This window comes from Bufo gargarizans, chromosome 3, assembly GCF_014858855.1.
Source record: "Bufo gargarizans isolate SCDJY-AF-19 chromosome 3, ASM1485885v1, whole genome shotgun sequence".
NCBI classification, from domain to species: Eukaryota; Metazoa; Chordata; class Amphibia; order Anura; family Bufonidae; genus Bufo; species Bufo gargarizans.
In genome coordinates, this window is record NC_058082.1 from 269783202 (window position 1) to 269808090 (window position 24889).

The following is a 24889-nucleotide window of genomic DNA, read 5'->3' on the forward strand; positions in this document are numbered from 1 at the left end:
GGCTGGGCCGTTACATGGTTATAAAGGTTATATTGGTACATTGGTTTAATGTTTATTTGGTTTAAGCTGTTCTTTAATAAAGCTGGTCGTGGCCAAAATCTTCCACCATCTATTGTGTCCACGTGTCTTATTTATTTATTTCAGTTGTATTTGGTAAGTGCTTTGGATGCGGGTTTGTATGATCTATAATCCCATGTTAGGATCCTGGAACCTAATATGGAAGGATCCGCATGGGATTATGATCATGACTAGGTCATTAGGTGAGGTTTTGGCGGGAAAATTTTCCCGCCAAAAGTGGTGGTCAGTGTGGATAAAATTTAGCCATTGTTGCTGAGGGGAGGTCAAGGGTTGGGGATTGGCTAGTTAGGGCACCTATAGGGGAAGGTTGCTGGGCAGATTAATTGTTGATGCCCAGCAACAGTTAGGGCATTGGCTGATGATTTGTGGGGTTGGGGTCTATCCGTGTATATATTGCGATGGCTGTCAGTGATACAGCTGTCAGCAAAAACCGCAAGATTAGAGCTGCACCCGCCCGCCCTCCCAATTTTGCTATGCTGTCACGACCGCTTTATTAGAAGGAGGGGTAAAGTCGCTCACTGAAATGGTGAGCGGACGAGTTATTCGGGTATTTAGGCCGAGCTTATGGCTGGTCTAATCTAGGGTATTAAGCTGGTTGGTCCGAGCTTATGGCTGGGCCGTTACATGGTTATAAAGGTTATATTGGTACATTGGTTTAATGTTTATTTGGTTTAAGCTGTTCTTTAATAAAGCTGGTCATGGCCAAAATCTTCCACCATATATTGTGTCCACGTGTCTTATTTATTTATTTCAGTTGTATTTGGTAAGTGCTTTGGATGCGGGTTTGTATGATCTATAATCCCATGAGTTATACAATGTAAGACACTGACAGTTGCCTAGGAGACCCAGCCTTGGGGATGGATCTCTTAGGCTTCCGTAGCTGGCAGGCTCTAATGCCTGTGAAAGGCATGGGGGGCTGGCATAGCAACCATTGGCCCCCTGTCACTGCAGCGCGGGGGGCCGATGGGGTCAGAGAGGGAGCCCCCTCACTCTGTAAACCCTGCACATGCCGCATTTAGTGTTTACTGCAGCATGTAAATGATTAATCCAGTAACATAGGTGTTTTCAGCAATGCCAGCGGATACATTACCCCTGATTGAGCAGGCACAGCTCAGGCACCCGCCCGATCAGACCACTACATACATTGATGTGGGGATACGGCAAGAGACCACATTCCCCGCGTACATATACGTGAAAGTGTGTGAAGGGATTAAAGTATTTATTGCAGGAATAAAAAAAAATCTAAAATAATGCACACCAAAGCCGCCACCAAGTTACGGCCATTATCAGACACTACCGTGCCTGGTTCTAGGGAAGGGGAAAGAGGGAACAAGGGGGGAAAGGGGCGATGGGGTTGGGTCGGACAGGGTATGGGAGGGATGGGAAAACAGGGGAGGGAAGGGGGGGAGCTTATCTCACCCTCAATAGTTCTGACTAGAAAATCAGCAGGTCTGTGGAAGAACAACAATAAAGTAGTGTTAGATCATGTACATGTACATATCATGTATAACCATGCAAGATAATTTAAGCATTAATAAAAAAAATCACATTTGCGATTGAGACCGTACGGTAAGAGTTCCCAATTTATGGATCCAGAAGCCTCCCTCTGTTTTAGAAGGAGTATACGATTTCCTCCTCTTCTCGGTAAATCAACTTGTTCCAGAATCTGGTACCGTAACTTGTATTGTGGACTTGTGTTCGCGTATTCGGTCTCTAATATGTTGCGTTGTTTCGCCAACATATGCGAGGCCGCATGGACACTTCAGTAGATAGACTACAAAACTAGAATCACAAGTGAAAAATCCCTTAATCGGAAGGGTCTGTCCCGTACGTGGGTGTGTAGCATATTCTCCCTTGATTACACTTTAGCATTGAGCGCAGTGCAGGCAGGGGTATGTACCCTGTCTACAACTGCGTAGGAATGACTGTTTAGACACCTTAGTGAAGCTACCAATGTCAGCCTTAACCAGTTTGTCCCTAATGTTGGATGATCTCTTGTAGCAGGTTAATGGTGGCTGGTGGAATTATTTTACCTCAGGATATGCTTTGGCCAATAGTGACCAATGTTTCCTTAGGGCTTGTTGTATTTTGGGCACCAGGGGATGGTATGTGGTTACACAAGCTATTCTATTGCAGTTATTCTGTTTAGTTCTGTGTGGTAAGAGGATTGCATTCAGATCTTGTAAGGCACTATGTAAGGTAGATTGTGGGTAACCCCTATTTAGGAAATTCTCGGTCATGGTTTGAAGTCTCAAATTTTGATCACCTCTTCAGTGACAATACAGTCTATCCATGTATATTGTGAACGGGGTAGCGATTCTTTTGTGGCTCTAGGGTGGCAGCTACTGGAGACTATTGTGGTCAGTGGGTTTGTTGAAGAAATCTATGGTCACGGCTCCCCTGTGGTCAATTCCAGTGTGTCAAGAAAACTAATTTCCTCCTGACTAGTGTGTAAAGTGAAACCAACTCCATTGTGTACCTGGTTTAAATTACTGATGAAATCATGTATTGTGGATATCGGGCCCATCCATATACAGAAGATGTCATTGATGAAATGAAGCCATACACTTGCCTGTTGGCAAAATAAAGTGTACACATAATCTTCCTCGACTGCTGTCATATATACATTAGCGTACGGGGGCGCCACATTAGACCCCATAGCGGTCTCCTTCCTCTGGCCATAGTATTGTAAGTGTCCCCAAACAGGAAAAAGTTCTTAGTAAGCACAATTTCAAGAAGTTTCTGACAGAACTCTTGTTGTATAGAGTTCAAATTGGAGTGACTCTGTAGTAGTCTGGTTGTGGCCTGTATACCTCTTTCATGTGTTATCGATGTATATAGACTATTTACATCTAATGTCAATAAGGTACAACCTAGTGTCATGTCTGAACCTTGTAATTTATTGAGGAAAACTGTGGTATCCACTAAAAAGGATCTGGATGTCTTGATCAATAGTGTAAGGATTTTCTCCAAGTAAATAGATAAGGGGGAAAGAACGGAGTCAGTTGAGGTAACTATTGGGCGTCCCGGAGTATTAACAAGACTCTTCTGGATTTTTGGTAAAGTGTAGAAAAGAGGGGTAATGGGTTTGTATCTGGTCAAGAATGTAGCAGTCTTGAGGTCAATTACCCCTAATTGTGACTAGGTCTTGATTGTACTAGAAATGATCTCCTGTATTTGTGTAGTGGGATCCCTAGGTAACGTCTCATATGTTTCAGTGTCTGATAACTGCCTCCTCATCTCAGACAGATAGTCGATCTTATCCATAACGACTAGGGCCCCTCCTTTGTCCGCAGGTTTGATAACAATTTCTCTGTTCCGCTGTAGCGTGTCCAGAGCCAGCCTTTCTTCTGATGAAAGATTGTTTGTAAGTTTAAAAAGGCCATGTGTGTTCGCTGTCAGGATATGGCCTCATGCACACGACCGTGCAGTTTTTTGCAGAAGGTGCCTGTGTTGCCTTCCGCAATTTGCGGAACGGGCATTGGCAATATAAATGCCTATTCATGTCCACAAATCACGGACAAGAATAGGACATGTTATATTTTTTTTGCGGGGCTGCGGAACGGAGTGCTGTCCGCATCTTTTGCAGCTCCATTGAAATGAATAGGTCCGCATCCGAGCCAACAAAACGGCGGCTCGGATGCGGACCCAAACAACGGCCGTGTGCATGAGGCCTAACTCGTACAGAATTTTGGGCAAGAGAGATATAATTTTCAACTGGGTGTTTATTCCGAGGTGGCATAAAGGAACTCTTGTTCCTTAGGCCTAGATGTTCAATAGACAGTGATCCAGGGGGGTCCGATACACTGTGTTGTTGTGGTAAAGGATCCTAAAAGTGGACTTTTAGTCTCAGTGTTCAGTAGAATTTCTGTAATTCTTGTTCCAGTGTAAAGGTATTAAAATGTGGTGTGGGACAAAATGAGAAATCTTTTTGTAGGAGGGTAATCTGTACCGGTGATAAAATGGTGGATGAAATGTTGATGACTAAATTGTCCTCCTTACCTGGGATCTTGTCTGTATACGTTCATCCTGGCTTTCTGCCACCCCTCCTGGTCTGCCTCTCCTTCGTGGATAGCCTAAAAAACTAGGTGGTCGTCTGTAGCGCCCTGATTTGTCGCTGTCAGATGTTGAGGACCTGGAGTAGTAAGGATGTCGATTTGCCCAGTGGTTCTGCGGTTGGTTCCATTTCCAATGGTAAACTGTATCCAACCTGTAATCTTCAGCGCCTCGTACGAACTTCTGTCGTTTATTCCGTTATACGTTCTTCTTGAATTCGTGCAGTTTCTCAGTTCTGTCCTTGGCCTTTGTCCATTTTAAAGCAGGGGCTGTAGAGGTTAGTTGGGCTTCAGTGGACTCTATTTTCTTGGAAAGTTCCCCAATCGAGGTCTGTAGTTGTTCGATGGTCAATAGGATCAGATCAAAAGAGCACTTGTTTAAGATACTCTCACATCGCTCGCAGAATTCTTTCTTGTCTGCAAATAGGGTAGGTTTAAGGCGTGATCTCAGGCCTCTCGGAATTTGATTACTCTTGAAGTATTCAGTGAGTGTACTGCAATGTAGTTCCCATCCGATTAACCGTCTACGATCCCGTTCATATTCACGAAATTTCATCTCAAGGTTCAGAATGTGTAAAAAATCATTAGGTAGATGTACCCCTGATACAATATCTTGTGCAGTGTTGGTATCATATGAAAAGATGTCATACTTAGAAGCAGGTGCTGGTTCCTCGCAGTAGTAGATCAATTGAGAGAAAATGGAGAACCGCATGCACTGTATATATTTTTTTCATTTTTGTAATGTCTATATTATGTATCAATTTTTTTCTTTTTCATTTTCCGATGTTTTTCATACCGGTTGTCAATGACGATATATCATATGTACCTGTTGTTCACAGACTGCTGAGGAAGGTCCGTTTGAGACCGAAATGTCCGGTCAGCTTTCTCTATTTTCTGATTTCGGCATTAATTGGGCAACTGGAATGAGAATGAGAAAATTATGCATGAATTAAAAAATTCTTAAAAGCAACAAGAATCTGAGTGCCTCAATTTCTACTACATGAATGTGGCTATATTAGCCTTTGATTGGCACCGGAACTTTCAGATTGCGGTTCTCGATTTTCTCTCAATTAGACAGGGGATTGGCCAGCATGTAACACAGGGGAAAAGGAGGCAATGGTGTGATCCACAGACACTGGTTGTGGACCCAGTCATTTTGCCCACCTATTAGGGTGCTTTGATGCCATGTGGCGGATCATGCTGGTTGTGGTGAGGTTGCTAGTGTTCACGCCCCTGCTCATTTTGGTACGGCACAGGTTGCGAATGACAATTTGCAGTCCGCACTTTCCTCAAAAAAGCACCAGACTGCAGAACACCTACCCCTTGACAAGGGAGATTGCCGCAAAGGGGTGCTCCGGGGAACAGTTGCGGGCTTGTTTGGTGTGGCCCACCTTCTCCCTTTTGCCACCCCACTGCCTCTTCCAGCCTGTTGCAGTGCTGCGGATCCCTCCCCCTCTGTACTGCTTGTCCTCGCTCGGCTTGCCACCTTCCCAGGTTGGGTCAGTGACTTAATCGTTCAGCACCTCCTCTTCCACTTCCTTATTCTGTTCATCCTCCTGACTTGTTGACCTAACATCAACCTCAGTTAGTGACAACTGTGTCTCATCCTCATCATGAACCTTTTGAGACACTTCTTGCGGTTGACTTATTGGCAACTGTGTCTCATCATCATCATCATCCACCTTGTGAAACACTAATTGACGTTCCCCACAGTCATCTTCTTCTGACTGTGGATGCTCCAGAGTTTGGGAATCAGGGCAAAATATCTCCTCATGTCCCTCTTCAAGCGGGCTTTACGAGAGGCCCAAATTAAGGAATAGCGATGAAAACAGCTCTTAGAATATCCGAGTGTGGGATCACTTGTTTGCCAAGACTCTCCATGGTGGGTAGAAAGAGTATCAGGGTGAGGATTCTGTTGACCAGACTCTTGGCTACTGAGACTGGACTTTGTGGAAGACAGGGTGGTGCTTAACCGACTGGAAGCATTATCTGCTGTAATCCAACCGACCACCTGGTCGCACTGGTCTGACTTGGAGAGTGGTGTCCTGCGCCGCCCTGCAAACTGGGAAATTAAGCTAGGTATCATGAATGAGTGTGTTTCTTGTGCTCTGGCAGCAGGCACAATTTCACCACACCCAGGACCATGGCCTCTGCGTGCACCATCAGCAGTACGGCCACTTCCCCGTCCCTTACTGCTCGCCTTGCGCAGTTGAAATGGTATCTATGCTTGCAAGTATGTCACACGTACAGTAGCGCAGTTTTTGTAAGTGTATGTGCAAATAAAGTACACAGAATGTCACAGATATTTTTACGATGCGCACATGTTAAACAGGAGGTATAACGCAAGTAATGTCACTGTCACCAGCGGCTAATAAAAAATGACACTGAATAAATGTCCATGATATTTCGGATAGGCAAACGTTATACAGGAGATGTAGCGCCGGTAATGTCGCTGCCACCAGCAGCAAAAAAATTTGACTGAATGTCATTGATATTTCAGATACGCAAACGTTATACAGGAGATGCAGCGCAGGTAATGTAACTGTCCGCAGCGGACACAGTCTACAGAAAAAGTACACTGGATGTCACAGATGTTTTTAGGCTGGGCACACGTCACACAGGAGAAGTAGCGCAGGTAATGTCACTGCCAACTCTTTTTAGACAATACTGTGAGATAGTGCTCAAGTCCTTCTAATAGACGTACATTAAACTTGGAGAAAATAGGACCCTTAAAACATAACTTTTAATATTGATCAAGCTAAAAAAAAAGTGCCCCAGATAATGGTGACAGATAATAACCAGAACATTGGCAAGCGGATGCAGTCCAACTATTACTGCATATATAACATCCACCACAAGTTAAGTAACGAATGTAAATATACTACATCAACGGGGAGGAAAGAGGATCGTTGACCAGATATTGAGGTAAAAAATGATGAATTGCTACCAAGGGAATCTTTCCCTAGTCAAATCCTGGTCTATCCTCAGCCCAGGGACCACCCCTGATGGTGGTGTTTCACTGTCCTCGTACCTCCCCTAGACAGCCCTATATGGCCCTAAAAAATGATGAAAAAATGTAAATTAACAATAATAATACCCCAGAATATGGAGGTTGGTGTATAAAGTTGGTGAGAAAGTAACCCAACATCTTTTCACCCTCACGGACTCCTCAGGAGGTCAATACAAAAATGGTTAGAACAACTCAGAAAATAAGGAAAATTTATGTTTCCCTGAAAATAGTGACCGAATGTGTTTCAAAAATAGAAGGAAATCACTTGCACTGTTTAGTTAGCTCTACTACATATGCCATGACGAAGTGGGTTCTATCAAATATATTACATCGTTATAGATAAGTTGGTGTCCGGATGATACTATAAACATCATGAAAAAGACACAATGAGACAGACTTTAAGAATGGGAATATAGATGCATCACTAGTCCCTGCTGTATAGAGGAGATGCTACCTGTAACTAGAAATGACAATGGACAGCGGATGAACAAGACAATAATAACATTAATAACAGTCAGGGGATACATTATAAGGTAGCGAAAACTTACTAGTGAAAAATCCCCATTCCGATCCGGACTGCCTCCTTCCAGGTGCTCGATATGGCAGTAGAGCGGCAGGGGGAATTGCAGTTTTAAATATGCATGCGCCACGGGCCCTTCCAGTCCATCGAATGCACGCCACATCACCACTGGAATACTTCCAGTATTCGCAGCGCTCGCATACTGGCCCGCAGTAATACAGACCGGTGAGTATGCAAGAGCTATCTCACACTAAGAAGCTGCCGTGCTTAAACAGTTAACCCCCTGCATGCCTAGCAACTTAGGAGGGGGGGGGGGGAATATATTTTGCAATAATAAATCCCTGACACATCCTTATATAGGGCCAGGGTGAAAAACTGTAAGATAAGGGTTGCCCAGATGATGTCACCCTGTACATAAAATTTGAATGCTTCCCGCACTCATGACCAGTTAGGACTGTATTGGTCGATGGAAACATGAGATGCCAAAGTTCGAAGAAAAAGGGGGGAAGTGCCCCAGACAAAAACTTTAATGTCGCTGATATTTCTGATACGCAAACGTTATACAGGAGATGTAGCACAGGTAATGTAACTGTCCGCAGTGGACACCGTTTACGAAAAAAGTACACTTAATGTCACAGATATTTTTAGGCTGCGCACACGTTAGACAGAAGATGTAGCGCAGATAATGTCGCTGTCTGCAGCAGACAAACACTTGCAAGCTATTTAGCGTAGGTTGCGCTAAAAATATATATTTCTGCCAGATACAACTATAGCCCTTAAAAGGACTTTGGGGTCCCTAACAAATTTCTGCAATTTAGTACAGGTTGCACTAAAAATATATATTGCTGCCACACACAATAGTCCTTAAAAGGGCGGCCAAATACCGCGTGTGCTCGAGTGCGATGCTCGAGTCTCCTCCCCTCCTCCCTCCTCCTTACCCATGTACTTGATGTTATACTTTGCCACACTTGAAAATAAGAAGACAGACGACCCCCCACCTGAGCCCTGGCGTCATTGTTGAGGAGTGCTGGAGGACTGGGGCTTGGACTTGAAAAAAAAGGCCTTTTAATTTATCCCTCCTCCAACCACTGCCTTTCTTTCCTCCAACCACTGCCTTTCTTTTGAAACCTATCTTCGTTCTTTTTGTCTCTGAAATGAAATGGTCTTCTCTGTTTTGGAAAACTAGTTACTGGAAATGCATTTTTTTTTTTCCTATAGGATGCTTTATCTGATATCTCGTCCAGTACTGGGCCAAATAAAAAATTTCCTTGGCAAGGAATGGCACACAAATTTGACTGAGAAGCAACATCTCCTTTCCAACCCTTGAGCCAAAGAGATCTTCTGGCCGAATTTGATAATGCGGCTGCTCTGGCATATGAAATAAAATTTACCGCTTTTGTCATTGTCGGGATTGCTTTGGTAGTAGTTCCCTCGGGGTTCTGTTAGCAATGTGTGACTTTAACTCCCCTAACCAGATTTTGAGTGACCTAGTGACTGAAGTTGTAGCAATATTTGGTTTAAAGTAAGATGTAGATGCTTCCCAATTTTTTCAAAGATAAGTGTCCGCCCTTTTTGTCCATTGGATCCTTAAGGGAGCCCAGATCTTCAAATGGAAGCGCTGATCTCTTATTAACTTTTGCCACTGGCGCATCTACTCTCGGAACCTCCTGCCAGTCTGTGACATCCTCATCATTAAAGGGGTACTTCCTTTTAACCGATCTGGGAACTAAATTTTTTTTATCCGGTTTGTTCCATTTCCTCTTTATCAACTCCTTAATAAAATAGACAGGTAATACTCTGGCCTTTCTTGGTTTCAGGCTGTCAAACATTAATTCCTGTCTGGACTCTGACTCTTTTTCATCTTCTATCTCCATGGTGGTCCTCACTGCTTTTAAAAGAAGGTCTGTATCTTTCACTTTAAACAGGGGCCTTCCCGTAAGGTCCTCAGAAGGCCACTCCCTCTGAGTCTGACTCTGAGATGTCTAATTCTCTTTTTGAGCCTTCCTCTGCCTGGAAGAACCAGGAAGCGGTTTTTTGAATTGTTCCACAGAGGAATGGACTTCCATCCTGACCAGAATCTGTATATTCTGGAACAAAGATGGGGATTCTTCCGCTACCAATTTGTCCAAGCAGGGTTGATAGCAGGCTTTTGGATAAGACGGGCTCAACTTATTTTTACAAATCCCACATTCTCTCCCTTTTGACTTTTGTGTAGCCTTCCTGGATGCCTCTTTAACCTGTATCAACACATAGCCCATACAAATTACTGGAGAATATTATAAAGAGATAATCTCCCCAAAGGGAGACTGTGGGGTACAACCCCTCTTACCCCTCCCAGGAGTACCATGCCGGTTTCTATGTGCTGCTCCTGTTTCTCCATGCGCTGCTGAGCATCCCCTTCCTCCGGCATGATTCTGATACACTGGAGGTGGACCGGAAGGAAAGTATTGCCGTCCGCTGAACTTTCCCAGGCTGTATCCATCTTTCTTTCCAACTTGGCGGGCTGATGTCCTCTTTTCATGGGCCGTGCACCGCCCGCCATGTTTTTAGCCCCTCCCCTTCCCTGTTACGTGTGGAACGGAGACGTCACTTCCGATGCGTCTGTCGATGAGTGCCGGAAACAGGATCTGCGGAAGCACGCCAAACAGATGAGCCAGGGAGAGGACGCCTTCCTCCTCCATCCGGAACTTCACCTGGCCGCAGGTATGAAGGCAATGAGGTGGCCGCCAGGCATCCCCCCATGGCATAAAAAAAATAAAAAATGAAAGAGGACCGTAATATACCGGGCTTTTACAGCGGCTCATAGTGGAGACTTACGCCATCAGGATATTCTAATAGGTATTGCATATAAACGATAGAAGCCCTGCAGCCTCCTGAACGATCCGGGCAATATCCATCCCCCTGTCGTAATGGCAGGAAACAGGAAGAAACTGAGGATGGAGTGTTGTGAACCCTATTTAAAGATCTGGAAAGTTCCTGTTTCTTGTCCAGAAGGGGGAGAATCTTTCACAGGTGCTGTCATGGGGCGTAAGGGAAAATCCGATTAACGATCAATAGAAACATTAGCCCTCTCAGCCCAAGCGGTAGAGACTGCACAAGAAGCATGTGTTCTCAGGAAACTTCCAGAAGAGATTTAAGCCAGGGAAATAACTGTCTGGCTAGTGAACTCTTTGAGGCCACCTTACCTTTATTTATACCAAAAGTGCAGAGGACTTTCTTCAATCCTAGGTTACCCCTACGTAACGTAAAAGGCATCTCCTGATATCCAGGCAGCGGCAAAGTCTTTACTTCTGTTCTACGGGCTTTCAAAACAGCTTAAGGTAATCTTAAGCTAAGAATACCCAGATGGAAGCATAGGGAACCCCCAAACTTAGGAAATTTTAATACTAGACACTATAATTAAAACCCAGCATAAACTTATAAAAGAAATCTTGACAAGAATGATCAAAAAGAAGGTGATTGCTAAATACCAATTCCTTTAGTGCAGGATAAATTGCGAGACAGATGCTTTGATCCAAGATCCACTGGAGGCCCTTTGTTAAATCACCAGAAGAACTTTAGATGTCCAAATTTTCTCGCAATCTGGCAATCATGATGGAGCTGTACAGTGGCATCCATCCCCTGGAGGAGCTCACGGATCTGCTGCAAGAGGTCCAAAGAGCCCCCTGGACCATTCAGACCCACTAGGGTCCCCGTCAAAACTACCACACGAACAACACAGCTGACCTTCCAGGGCCTCCCTGGGAAATTCTAGAGGCGTGGAAAATATTCATAGGGTTTTGCTGGTGCACCATACCTCCTGTAAGCCATCTAGACTAAATGTTTCAGTCCATCTTCTTACTCCCAAAAAGGGGCTCATACAGGGCCTTGTTGGTACGCTCTACATCCTGTAGGAAATCCAAGCAATATAGTCCAGCCCATCTTCTCACTCATCACTCATCAGAGCATTATAGGGCTTTGTTGGAGTGTTATGCTTATTGTAGACCTTTCACCACAAATAGACAACCAGACAGTCACAGAACTAGTTCACCCTGTCTGCATTGCCCCCAAGTTAGACCGCCACCAAGGCTTGGCAGCACCTCAGGCACAGCTGTTCACATAGACATTCACTCAGAGCCAAGAACAGTCATCCAGACACGGCCGCAGATGCCGTCAGCCATGCAGACACGGCCGCGGAATCCGTCAGCCATGCAGACACGGCCGCGGAAGCAGTCAGCCATGCAGACACTGCAATCGAAGCTGCCAGCCGATCAAAGACAACTGCACTAGATAAGCCCAGCAGCAGAAAAGAGACAGTTACAATGCAAGGCTGTAGGAACAGTTCTCCTAGCAAGCATAAACACAGAAGCAATCACTCCATAGGCACATGAGGCCATTCAGGCATAAACTAAAGGCAGTCAGCCAGGAAAGGCAGCCAGCCCTCCAGGCACAGACTCAAAGACAGCCAGTCAGACAAGCACTCAAAGGCGTTCCGCCGACCAGGCAAAGACGCTACAGGCGTTTAGTCGACCAGGCATAGACGCTACAGGAGTTTAGCCGACCAGGCATAGACGCTACAGGAGTTTAGCCGACCAGGCATAGAAGCTACAGGCGTTTAGCCGACCAGGCATAGAAGCTACAGGCGTTTAGCCGACCAGGCATAGACGCTACAGGCGTTTAGCCGTCCAGGCATAGACGCTACAGGCGTTTAGCCGACCAGGCATAGACGCTACAGGCGTTTAGCCGACCAGGCATAGACGCTACAGGCGTTTAGCCGACCAGGCATAGACGCTACAGGCGTTTAGCTGACCAGGCATAGATGCTACAGGCGTTTAGCCAACCAGACATAGACGCTACAGGCGTTAAGCCGACCAGGCATAGATGCTACAGGCGTTTAGCCGACCAGGCACCGTAGGCATAAAGCAAGACATTCAACCAAGCAGGCATAGATGCAAAGGAGTTCAACCATACCGGCATCAGAATTTGGCCAAACCAACATAAGAGGCAGACAGCCAGGCCCCGAGGCCAAGAGGCAGACAGCCAGGCCCTGAGGCAGACAGCCAAGCCCCGAAGCCCTGAGGCAGACAACCAGGCCCCGAAGCCCTGAGGCAGACAGCCAAGCCCCGAAGCCCTGAGGCAGACAGCCAGGCCCCGAAGCCCTGAGGCAGACAGCCAGGCCCCGAAGCCCTGAGGCAGACAGCCAGGCCCCAAAGCCCTGAGGCAGACAGCCAGGCCCCAAAGCCCTGAGGCAGACAGCCAGGCCCCAAAGCCCTGAGGCAGACAGCCAGGCCCCAAAGCCCTGAGGCAGACAGCCAGGCCCCAAAGCCCTGAGGCAGACAGCCAGGCCCCAAAGCCCTCAGGCAGACAGCCAGGCCCCAAAGCCCTGAGGCAGACAGCGAGGCCCCAAAGCCCTGAGGCAGACAGCGTGGCCCCAAAGCCCTGAGGCAGACAGCGAGGCCCCAAAGCCCTGAGGGAGACAGCGAGGCCCCAAAGCCCTGAGGCAAACAGCCAGGCCCCAAAGCCCTGAGGCAGTCAGCCAGGCCCCAAAGCCCTGAGGCAGTCAGCCAGGCCCCGAAGCCATAAGGCAGCCAACCAGGCCCCAAAGGCACACACACCAGCCGCAAGAGCCAGCTGGAAGCCCCAGACCACCATCGGCTCCTAGGGTCCTGTCAGCCCAACATATGGGCGATAGACCCCAGCAGGTATGTACCTCATAGCTCTTCAGAGCATCTCTGGGACTTTCTTGCTATGGGTAAGAACCTGAAAGAGAAACTACAGGTCTCCCACTCCCGGGACAGGAAACCACTGAGGTGGGAGAGAGGCTCCACTTTTTTATTATGCAGGTTTCTTGTCCCTTGGGGCGGATCCACTCTCTCTGTGGTGCTGTCGTAGGGGAAGGGAAATATTATGTTACTTGTGCTTTAGGCTTGCATTTATAGCATTTAAAAGCGGCTCTGTCACCAGGATCAACCCTATTAAACCAGACATACTAGCTGGTAGGGCTGATCATGCTGATTAAAACCATACCTTCCTTTTGTCTGTACGTTAAACTGCTGCAGATAAATGTGCGTTTTTATTCATATGCAAATGAGCAATTTGAGCACTCATAGGCGGGGCTGAATATTCTGAGCACTGCTCTATAACACCCCCTGTGCTCTGCACACTCCCCTTGACTGACAGGGCTAGACATCAGGCTGAGCTGTGACCTGGCTTATACATATCTCCTGTATATATGCATATTATGCACACACTGTAGTATAGCTTCATCACAGTGAGATCTGCTCTGAAAGCTAATCTACATATCACTGCTGTATTCACAGGCAGAATGTATGAAGACACCTGTGCTATGAGTTTATAAGCATAAAAAAATGTACCTCTATGTGGTAATGCTATAGCTTGGTGGTATAGTGATCTGCCTTGAATATAGACATAAAGAGAAAGGTAGTAAAGGATGGCTCACCTTCTAACTGATGATGTATAGGTGCTCCAAACTAGTGTTACACCCTATTCACCAAGTAAAAGAAAATTATTAAGATGGATGGGCACTTCCCTAAAATTGAGCGTTGCGACACGATGTGCCATGTACACTGGACGCTATGGGGTTGTCTCGGATTGCCAAGTGCAGATGGGATACTGGGTTGGGATGTGCCATGAAGACATAGGGAACAACAACGTATTGCAACAGTATATCGTCACTGCATAACAAATGTATATCTATAGTAGAGGACATTAATGGTGACCTATAGCCATTGCCCTCGAATTAGAGTTATATAGCTTGACACCATCCTTTCACAGATATCCAAAACCGCAATAGAAACGCAATGGTATGTTCACCTTATTCACACATAACATATTAATGCCTATCTACAATTTTCCTCAATTAGAGTGATCTACATATAATATATCTTGGATAACCTATTCCCTTACACTGACTAACTTCACAAAACTATATCAGTAACGTATGATATCGATTAATTTTTCCAAAGCTATACCTGACTGTAAAACATCATTGTAAGATTAGGATAATATATACCTGACTACAAAACATCAATGCAAGCTCAGGGTAAAATATAATATCAAAACCTAATAGTTTATTACTATTGTATATTGACTGTATGCTAACACCGAAGCACACCAGTAGCCCTTATAGACTAAATCCCCGGATTAGAGTAAAATATATAAGGTATGCTCCTATAGACAATATTGTAACACCCTACACTGAGAGATACAGGCATCTGGACACTGTATAAAATACCGGAGTGGTGTAATAGCTGTTATGTTGCCTTTTATAATAGTTTTTATGAGAAACTTTTTAGCATGCAGCAGTTCATCATTAATGCAATGTGTCTAGCTGAAAATAAAACATAGAAACTCTACTACAGCCGATGAAGACGTCATAGACTAAAAAACGCATAAGTTCACAAAAAACGCATTCAAACCGCAAGAGAACCGCAATGATAAGAAATTGCCCAATCCAGTCCACTTTTTCCAGACATTCTGGAGAGCAGACATATAAAACCAGTCTGCCTTTCCAGACCAACCATAGCCACTGAGGAAGGAGACAGTAAAGTCCCCGAAAAGCGTCTGGCGTGGACGACATACTTGGTCATTAGATTGAACAGCCGGATACATGTTTGTAAACGTTGACTGATGTATTAACAAGTGAAGCGCTTCACCGAAGGTACCTAACAGTGGAAACCTGTAACCGGCACCACTATAGGAACAAGCACTCAGCCAGCTTACTCCCAGCACTTGGGCTCCGGATATCCCAAAACACGTGGGACGCCCAAGAAACAAAGCTGACAGTGCAACAAGTTGAGACACCGGGACAACGATCATTCAATAGCATGGTACAGTAACATACCTCTACAAAGTAACAGAGGAACATACCTGCTACACAGACGATTCTAGCGTAGGATTCCTACATTGAATAAAGCCGTAGGTAAGCTTACCTTTCAGCCATTCCACGTGGGACGCCACGAATGAAAGTTGAATCGTGAGTACCATCTACCTGTATTTTAAGTCTGATCAAATAGCCTGAGCAGTGATTGCCTATTGAAAAATATTCAACTCTCAGAGAAACACATCAATATTACAATCAAAGTGATACCTTGTATAGGTTCTCTCCACTCTAACCATCAACATGAGACACAAGGTTTGAGAATAAAGACTGACACTCTGTGATCACTATTCTTAAGATTGGCATTGCTGTACATTTTGGAACATACAAACTTTATCCCACCTCATACAGGAAGACTCATAAATCCCATTTAGGGGCCTTTTGCTCACCATATGTGCCTTTGCATCAAGGCGTTTTTTTTTTGTTTTTTTTTCTCATCATAAGATCAACCAGGCTGTCTGAATACTGCAAATATCTGGACCCAGTCCTCTGTAATTTTTGGATATTCTGGATTTTATCCTGCACTTTATTTTAGAAAGGACGAAGCAATCTTCAATTTTCTTATTTATATTTATTTTAAATTTTTATACCTTTTTTTATATATATTTTATATCTCATGTATTATATATAGGATGTCCTTTTGAAATGCAATTTTTTGGTAAGGATTTTTTATCTAGTATCTACATGTGTATTATTGTGCTACTGCTTATATTAAATATTTAATTGACCAATTTGAAATCTATGTGATCCCATCTATCAGAGTGCCCATCCATCTTCATAATTGAATATAGACATCCCTAGTTTAAGTACCAGGACAGGTATATGTTTTATTTTTTCTTTTCTTTTTTCTTTATTTAAAACCATATTAAAACGCTATACTATAATAAATATATAATAATAATAATTATAATAATAAGGCCTTACTATATTGAGAATAGTGTATTTTTTTTCTAAAACCTGTTACTGCTTTATTCATAAAGACAATACATGATTATGAAGAAACCATTAATATTTATGTGTTTTATAAAAAAAAAACATTCTCAAAATAATAAGGACAAAAAAACTATCTTAAGAAAAAAAAACTTAGATGTATCTACTAAGATTCAAACCTGGGATTAAGGTATAAGCTAACACATATTGCTAGTATCTTTATAATCATACATTCTGCTTGTAAATAATGCAGCAATTTGTAAATTAGCTTTCTGAGCAGATCTCAGTGTGGTGAAGCTATAGTACAGAGTATTGATAGGGTTTAATAGGTAGACTGGCACACTGTATCTGGTGATCAAGTGGAGGACAAACAGATGAATGTTGAATTAAATGATTGCTTTTACTATATTAGGAATAAACTATCTGAATATATAAAAAAGAAATGATGTGTAGGTGTCACGGCTGAGGATGGGGGAAATCCTCAGCCGTGCGATGATGTAAGATGTCCGGTCGCTACTAGGCCAGGACCACAGAATTAGGGAGCTGGTCACCTCCTAATGCGTCCCTAACGCTGACCCTGTCTCCTGTCTGCATGAGCCGACCTTGATGGTAGGAGGGCTCATACGCTGGAACCTTATAGTCCCTACAAGCCCTCAAGTCGGCCCTGAACTAGAGACAGAGTAAGACAACCCACTCCTCCTAGACACGGAGGAGCAGGAGTCTCACTGGCCAAGCAGCATGAAGAAAGGGAACATAAACAGGTCTATGGATAAGACAGGTGAACCCACACAGTTCCACACCTACCTGTCTCAGCCTAGCTGACTGGATCCCTGTGCTGGCATGCTGAAGATCACCACGCATCCACACACAGGGACCCAGATCCATAGCTGCACTAAAACACAAGGAGAGATGGGACATCAACAACACATCAAAGGAAATAAACTTATGACCGGAAGGGTGGCCCTTACAAGAAGGATGGAATCCACAGGAGGCTGCCTCAGCCAAGCATGACTGAAAGCAACCTACTGAGCTGTGCTCCAGACACAGGCTTTATAGGGCAAAGTGGCCACACCCACCGGTCAACCACACCCAGTGACACAACACACACACTGGGAAGGAAGTTAACCCTTCCAGCACACAGAAGGGAAAATACACATACAGGGGAAGTGACCAACCTGATCACCCTGTGGCTGTTGCCGCTGGCAACGACATGGGTGGCAGCCGTCCTGGGAGACAGCCCGAAGACCGAGACACTGCCACCACATGTACATAATACCAAACGTTGCCACGGGCAGCCACAGTGAAAGGACGATGTCCGTGCGCACCAAACAACAACAAGTGCACACCAGACATACAAACAAAGTGCATCCACACACACACACAACTCCCCGGGAACCGCACACATAGCTGTTGTCCGCGGCAACCGCACTGAGGCCGACTACAATATGCCTCAGCTGCAGTTGAAACAACAACCACAACCGCGGGCAACTGTATGCGGCTCCCAAGGAGTCACGACCATAACCGTGGCCGTGACAGTAGGATATAATAAACAGTATCAAAATAAGGTCACAAGGATATAAAAATCTAAAAAATATATAAATGTATAAATAGAGTCACACAAGAAAAATGTGGGGTAATCAGAGGGTTAAAATGGTGATAGTCAATATGTCCACAAAATGGTAAATGTTCAATACTCCTTTTAAAAACTCAGTAGACTCAGTAGCCAATGTGGTAACAGATGGTTATTGTTCAGTATTCCTTTACAAAAAAAAACTCAATAAATAGTTGATACGGCCACAGAGGGGTTAATAGTCAGTCCTCAGTAGGTCAATTCAGCTGATCAGTAATAAAGCATAGAAGATAGAGCACTCCTAAAACATTTGCTAGAGAGCTGTGACCCCCACAAGATTTCTTTCCAGGTAGCACGGGATGTGTATACCAAGTTTCATTGAAATCAATGCTTGGTTTTTGAGTGATGGCGGAACATACACACACACATATATATATACACTCACCTAAAGAATTATTAGGAACACCATATTAATACAGTGTTGGACCCCCTCTTGCCTTCAGAACTGCCTTAATTCTACATGGTATTGATTCAACAAGGTGCTGATAGCATTCTTTAGAAATGTTGGCCCATATTGATAGGATAGCATCTTGCAGTTGATAGAGATTTGAAGGATGCACATCCAGGGCACGAAGCTCCCGTTCCACCACATCCCAAAGATGCTCTTTTGGGTTGAGATCTGGTGACTGTGGGGGCCATTTTAGTAAAGTGAACTCATTGTCATGTTCAAGAAACCAATTTGAAATGATTCAAGCTTTGTGACAAGGTGCATTATCCTGCTGGAAGTAGCCATCAGAGGATGGGTACATGGTGGTCATAAAGGGATGAACATGGTCAGAAACAATGCTCAGGTAGCCCATGGCATTTAAACGATGGCCAATTGGCACTAAGGGGCCTAAAGTGTGCCCAGAAAACATCCCCCACACCATTACACCACCACCACCAGCCTGCACAGTGGTAACAAGGCATGATGGATGCATGTTCTCATTTTGTTTACGCTAAATTCGGACCCTACCATTTGAATGTCTCAACAGAAATCGAGACTCATCAGACCAGGCAACATTTTTCCAGTCTTCAACAGTCCAATTTTGGTGAGCTCATGCAAATTGTAGCTTCTTTTTCCTATTTGTAGTGGAGATGAGTGGTACCCGGTGGGGTCTTCTGCTGTTGTAGCCCATCCGCCTCAAGGTTGTGCGTGTTGTGGCTTCACAAATGCTTTGCTGCATACCTCGGTTGTAACGAGTGGTTATTTCAGTTAATGTTGCTCTTCTATCAGCTTGAATCAGTCGGCCCATTCTACTCTGACCTCTAGCATCAACAAGGTATTTTTGCCCACAGGACTGCCGCATAATGGATGTTTTTCCCTTTTCACACCATTCTTTGTAAACCCTAGAAATGGTTGTGCATGAAAATCCCAGTCACTGAGCAGATTGTGAAATACTCAGACCGGCCCGTCTGGCACCAACAACCATGCCACGCTCAAAATTGCTTAAATCACCTTTCTTTCCCATTCTGACATTCAGTTTGGAGTTCAGGAGATTGTCTTGACCGGGACCACAACCCTACATGCATTGAAGCAACTGCCATGTGATTGGTTGACTAGATAATCGCATTAATGAGAAATAGAACAGGTGTTCCTAATAATTCTTTAGGTGAGTGTATATAAATCATGGAGGGGTCTGAAATTTACATTGTAGATGCATTCCCACTCAGACAGAATAAAAATGTAAAAAAATTCAGGAAATCGCATTGTATGATTTTTTAAGAATTTGTCTTGCACTGCTGAACATAAGTATTTGAACACCTGAGAAAATCAGTGTTAATATGTGGTACAGAAGCCTTTGTTTGCAATTACAGAGGTGAAACGTTTCCTGTAGTTCTTGACCAGGTTTGCACACACTGCAACTGGGATTTTGGCCCACTCCTCCACACAGATCTCCTCTAGATCTGTCAGGTTTCGGGGCTGTCGCTGAGCAACACGGAGTTTCAGCTCCCTCCAAAGATGTTCTATTGGATTTATGTCTGGAGACTGGCTAGGCCACTCCAGAACCTTGATATGCTTCTTACGGAGCCACTCCTTGGTTATCCTGGCTGTGTGCTTCGGGTCGTTGTCATGTTGGAAGACCCAGCCACGACCCATCTTCAATGCTCTGACTGAGGGAGGGAGGTGGCTGCTCAAAATCTCACAATAAATGGCCGCATTCATTCTAGCCTTAATACAGTGCGGTCGTCCGGTCCACTTCGCAAAAAAGCACCCCAAAACATGATGCTACCACCCCCATGCTTCACAGTAGGGATGGTGTTCTTGGGATGCAACTCATCCCTTTTCCTCCAAAAAAAGACGAATGAAGTTCTACTCTCTCATCTGACCACATGACTTTCTCCTATGCCTCCTCTGGATCATCCAGATGGTCATTGGCTTTCACTTCAGACGGGCCTGGACATGTGATGACTTGAGCAGGGGAACCTTCCGTGCAATGCATGATTTGAAACCATGACGGCGTAGTGTTCTACCGACAGTGACCTTTGAAACTGAAGTCCCATCTCTTTTCATGTCATTGACCACCTCCTCCCTTGTAGTTCTGGGCTGATTCCTCACCTTTCTTATCATCAGTGATACCCCACAAGGTGAGATCTTGCATGGAGCCCCGGTCCGAGGGAGACTGACAGTCGTCTTTAGCCTCTTCCATTTTCTAACAATTGCTCCAACAGTTGATCTATTTTCACCAAGCTGCTTGGCAATTGCCCCGTAGCCCTTTCAGGCCTTGTAGAGGTGGACTTTTTAAAAGGCACAGTAACAGGTCTTTGAGAGCCAGAATTCTTGCTGTTTCTCAGGTGTTCAAATACTTATGTTCAGCAGTGGAAGACAAATAAATTATTTAAAAATCATACAATGTGATTTCCTGAATTTATTTGAAATTCTGTGAGAGTTGGAATGCACCTACAATGTGAATTTCAGACCTCTCCATAATTTTTAAGCGGGAGAACTTGCAAAATCACAGGGTGTTCAAATACTTCTGTTCCTCACTGTATATACAGTATGTATAAGCCAGAACACAGCTCTGCCCTCAGCCTGATGTCTAGCCCTGTCAGTTAAGGGAAGGTGGGCGTTACAGAGCAGTGCTCAGAGGTTTCACTTCCGCCTGTGAGTGCTCGAATTGCTCATTTGCATATTAATAAAAACACAGATTTCTCTGCAGTCGTTTAACATACAGATAAAAGGAAGGTATGGTTTTAATCAGCATGAGGAGCCCTACCAGCCAGTATGTATGGTTTAATAGGGTCGATTCTGGTGACAGAGCCGCTTTAAATGCTATAACTGCAAGCCTAAAGCACAATGACAGAGCCTCTTTAATTCTGAATTCAACAAACAGGATAAAGCACTGATTTTAAATGTAATTCCCATACATTGGGAAGAGTCATAAAGACTCTTCTAGGAATCAGTGGAATAGATTACACTAACCAATTCTTGATAGTATGGCTTTATTTTGCAAAAAGCTTGGATGGATCAACTCAGTTCACAGGTATCAAAGTGTCAAGACAACAGCTTGTGCAGAAAGAAAAAAAAATAGCTTGGCATGCAACACTAAATCTGTGCCAAACTGGTATCATGAATAAGATCATTAAGCAGTCCTCTGCAGGATGGCAGCGGTCGTGTTCATCTCGATTCACATTTCCCTGCTTACTGATCATTACTATTGTCAAAGGCCTCTCATATTAGCTAGAGATCAATGTGACAACCCTATATGAAAACATGAAGTATTCTATAGTCTGTTGAGGTGCAGACATAAAAATGTATAAGATGCTTAGCTCTGGCAAGGAAAATTTGCAATTGACCCGCTGCAAGAGAGAAGCCAACAAAAGTCTAGAAATGATGAAAGACAAAAGCTTTTAAAATGTAATGTCTTTGGTAGAAAAATTGCAGGGAAAGTCAATTTACTGCTAATATCATGGTTTGAAGGTAGAAGGTAGAATTTAGGAAGCATAAAGTAATCGGAAAGCCTTCAGGACTGACCCTCATTCATTCTGCACCAGCCAGACCAGCTTATACGGATACAGAAGGAGAAATTATTTTCTGTCACACAGTTATACAAGGTTATGTGAGATACATATTAATAGGGGTTTCTTCTTAGATGGGTCCCCAAACCATTAGCTGACCATAGGGTGTCCTACTGATAGACCTCCAATGATCTGCTGTTCTCTGTATGGAAAACTAGCCACTCATGTCACCATTGAACCCAAATACTCACCTCAGCAGAATATGACATGAGACTGTTGAGGACAGTAATTGGCTGCAGCAGTCACATGGGGTTTACAGGCACATCTGATGCCAGTAGATAAAAGATATGCCGGGCATATTAAAGGGGTTCTGCACTTTCATTTAACTGATGATCTTTCCTCTGTATGGATCATCAGCTTCTGATCGGTGGGGGTTTGACACCCGGGACCCCCGCCGATCAGCTGTTTGAGAAGGCAGCAGCGCTCCAGCAGCGCCGCGGCCTTCTCACTGTTTACCGACGGCCCACTGACATCACGACTATTATCAAATACCATGGGCGGGGCTAAGCTCCATTAAAGTGAACAGAGCTTAGCCCCGCCTACACTAATTGATTCTAATCGTGACATCAGTGGGCCGGCGGTAAACAGTGAGAAGGCCGCGGTGCTACTGGAGCGCCGCTGCCTTCTCAAACAGCTGATCGGCGGGGGTCCCGGGTGTCGGACCCCTGCCGATCAGAAGCTGATGATCTATCCAGATGATAGATCATCAGTTAAAACAAAATGATGAACCCCTTTAAGCTTTCCAAAGGCCTCGGACTGTTGCTCTAGCTTTGGCGCTATTCTTTACGGTCACTTTACCATGCTGACACTGTATATGCAACTCTCAACACATACATCAAACAAAGCCATAGGCCTCCATTGATCTGATGGAAGCCACGAGAGTGCCCTTGTGAACTTTTTTTTTAAAGCTGTATGGAATAGCGTAATCTACTTTAATAATCCACACAGAGGGAGAGTTACAAAAAACATACACTGCAGTATACATTATTTTTTTTTAACATAGAAGTCTATGGTCCACAGTGTTTTAGCAGACTGCAGGGCTTTTCATAGAATACAGTTTTTTGGGGGGGAGGGGGAGTTTTGAATTTTGAATTGTTATTCATTTAGGCAGTACTATGCCATTGAATATTAAATACAAAATACGGTCCTTCTGTAGAAGTCAACACAAATGATAAAGCCTCCTTTATAGACTGGCAATTATCAGTTTGCTGCTGGGAAGATGCTAACTGAAGGGTAATCCTCATGATAATAGTAGATATAGAATTTGGATAACAGCATGGCTGCTCTCTTAATAGGCATACAGAAAAATGTTATGCTCTAATTGAGTCTCTACAGGGGATTTCTCAGTGATGGTCTGAAAGGAAGTTAAGAAGTCCAGGAAGTTAAAGAGCCAGGACAGGAAGTAGAATACATGGCAAGACTTAAAAAAAAAAGTCTGCTAAGTGTTGTGCAAAAAAAACAACCAAAAAACTGTTAGTTACATATATTTCACTGTAGTGTTAAACCAAGAAGAAAAAGGGGAGCACGGACACACAGAATAAATGTCCCCCCACACACTTTTTGCTTGGACCCCTAAACGCATGGCTTTGGTGTAGGACAAATGTTTTATTTTACTGCATACCGAACGTCATATTGTGCATTTATCTGTCTAAAACCGTGCAGTAATTTTTATGCTTAAAGTGAAACTGTGGTTTTTGTTTTGTAAAGTGTAGGGGGAGTGATACTGACCATTTTTGTTATCTATTAGATCTATCTATGTTATCTGTTTTGTTGTCTATTAGAAAAAAAAGCTCTAAACTGTCCTATTTTGAGCTTTAGCAACGCTCCTCTGTCTTCTGTTTACATAACTGTGGAGACTTGCGCAACACTAACTGTGTTATGTAAACAGAAGACAGAGGAGCGTTGCTAAGGCTCAAATGGGCCACTTTAGAGAAATTTTTCTAATAGAAATGTACAATTTCAATAATTAAGGTATATTACAAAAAATGGTCATTATCACTGTCCCTGCACATTACAAAAATAAAAAAATAGTGACAGCTACACTTCAACCCCGGGCCAGTTTTCACCTTCCTGCCCAGGCCATTTTTTGCAAATCTGACATGTGTCACTTTATGTGGTAATAACTTTGGAACGCATTTATTTATCCAAGCCATTCTGAGAATCTTTTCTCGTGACACATTGTACTTCATGACAGTCATAAAATCGAGTCAATATATTTCACCTTTATTTATGAAAAAATCCCAAATTGACCCAAAATGTTGAAAAATTTGCAATTTTCTAAATTTCTATTTCTCTGCTTTTAAAACAGAAAGTGATACCTCAAATGATTTATTAATTAACATTCCCTATATGTCTACTTTATGTTTGCATCATTTTGTAAATGTAATTTTATTTTTTGGGGACGTTAGGCTTTTTAAGTTCAGGTCTGAAGTCACTTTGTGGGGCTTACATAATAGAAATCCCCCATAAATAAGCCCATTGTAGAAACTATACCCCTTAAGTTACTCAAAACTGATTTTACAAACTTTATTAACCCTTTAGGTGTTCCACAAGAATTTAACGAAAAGGGAGATGAAATGTCCAAATTTCACTTTTTTGGCAGATTTTCCATTTTAATCCATTTTTTTTCTTTAACACATCGACGGTTAACAGCCAAACAAAACTCAACATTTATTACACTGATTCTGAGGTTTACAGAAACACCCCACATGCGATCGTAAAATGATGAAAGGACTGCGGCATGGTTTTTGGCAGATTTTGCTGGACTGGTTTTTAGACACCATGTCCC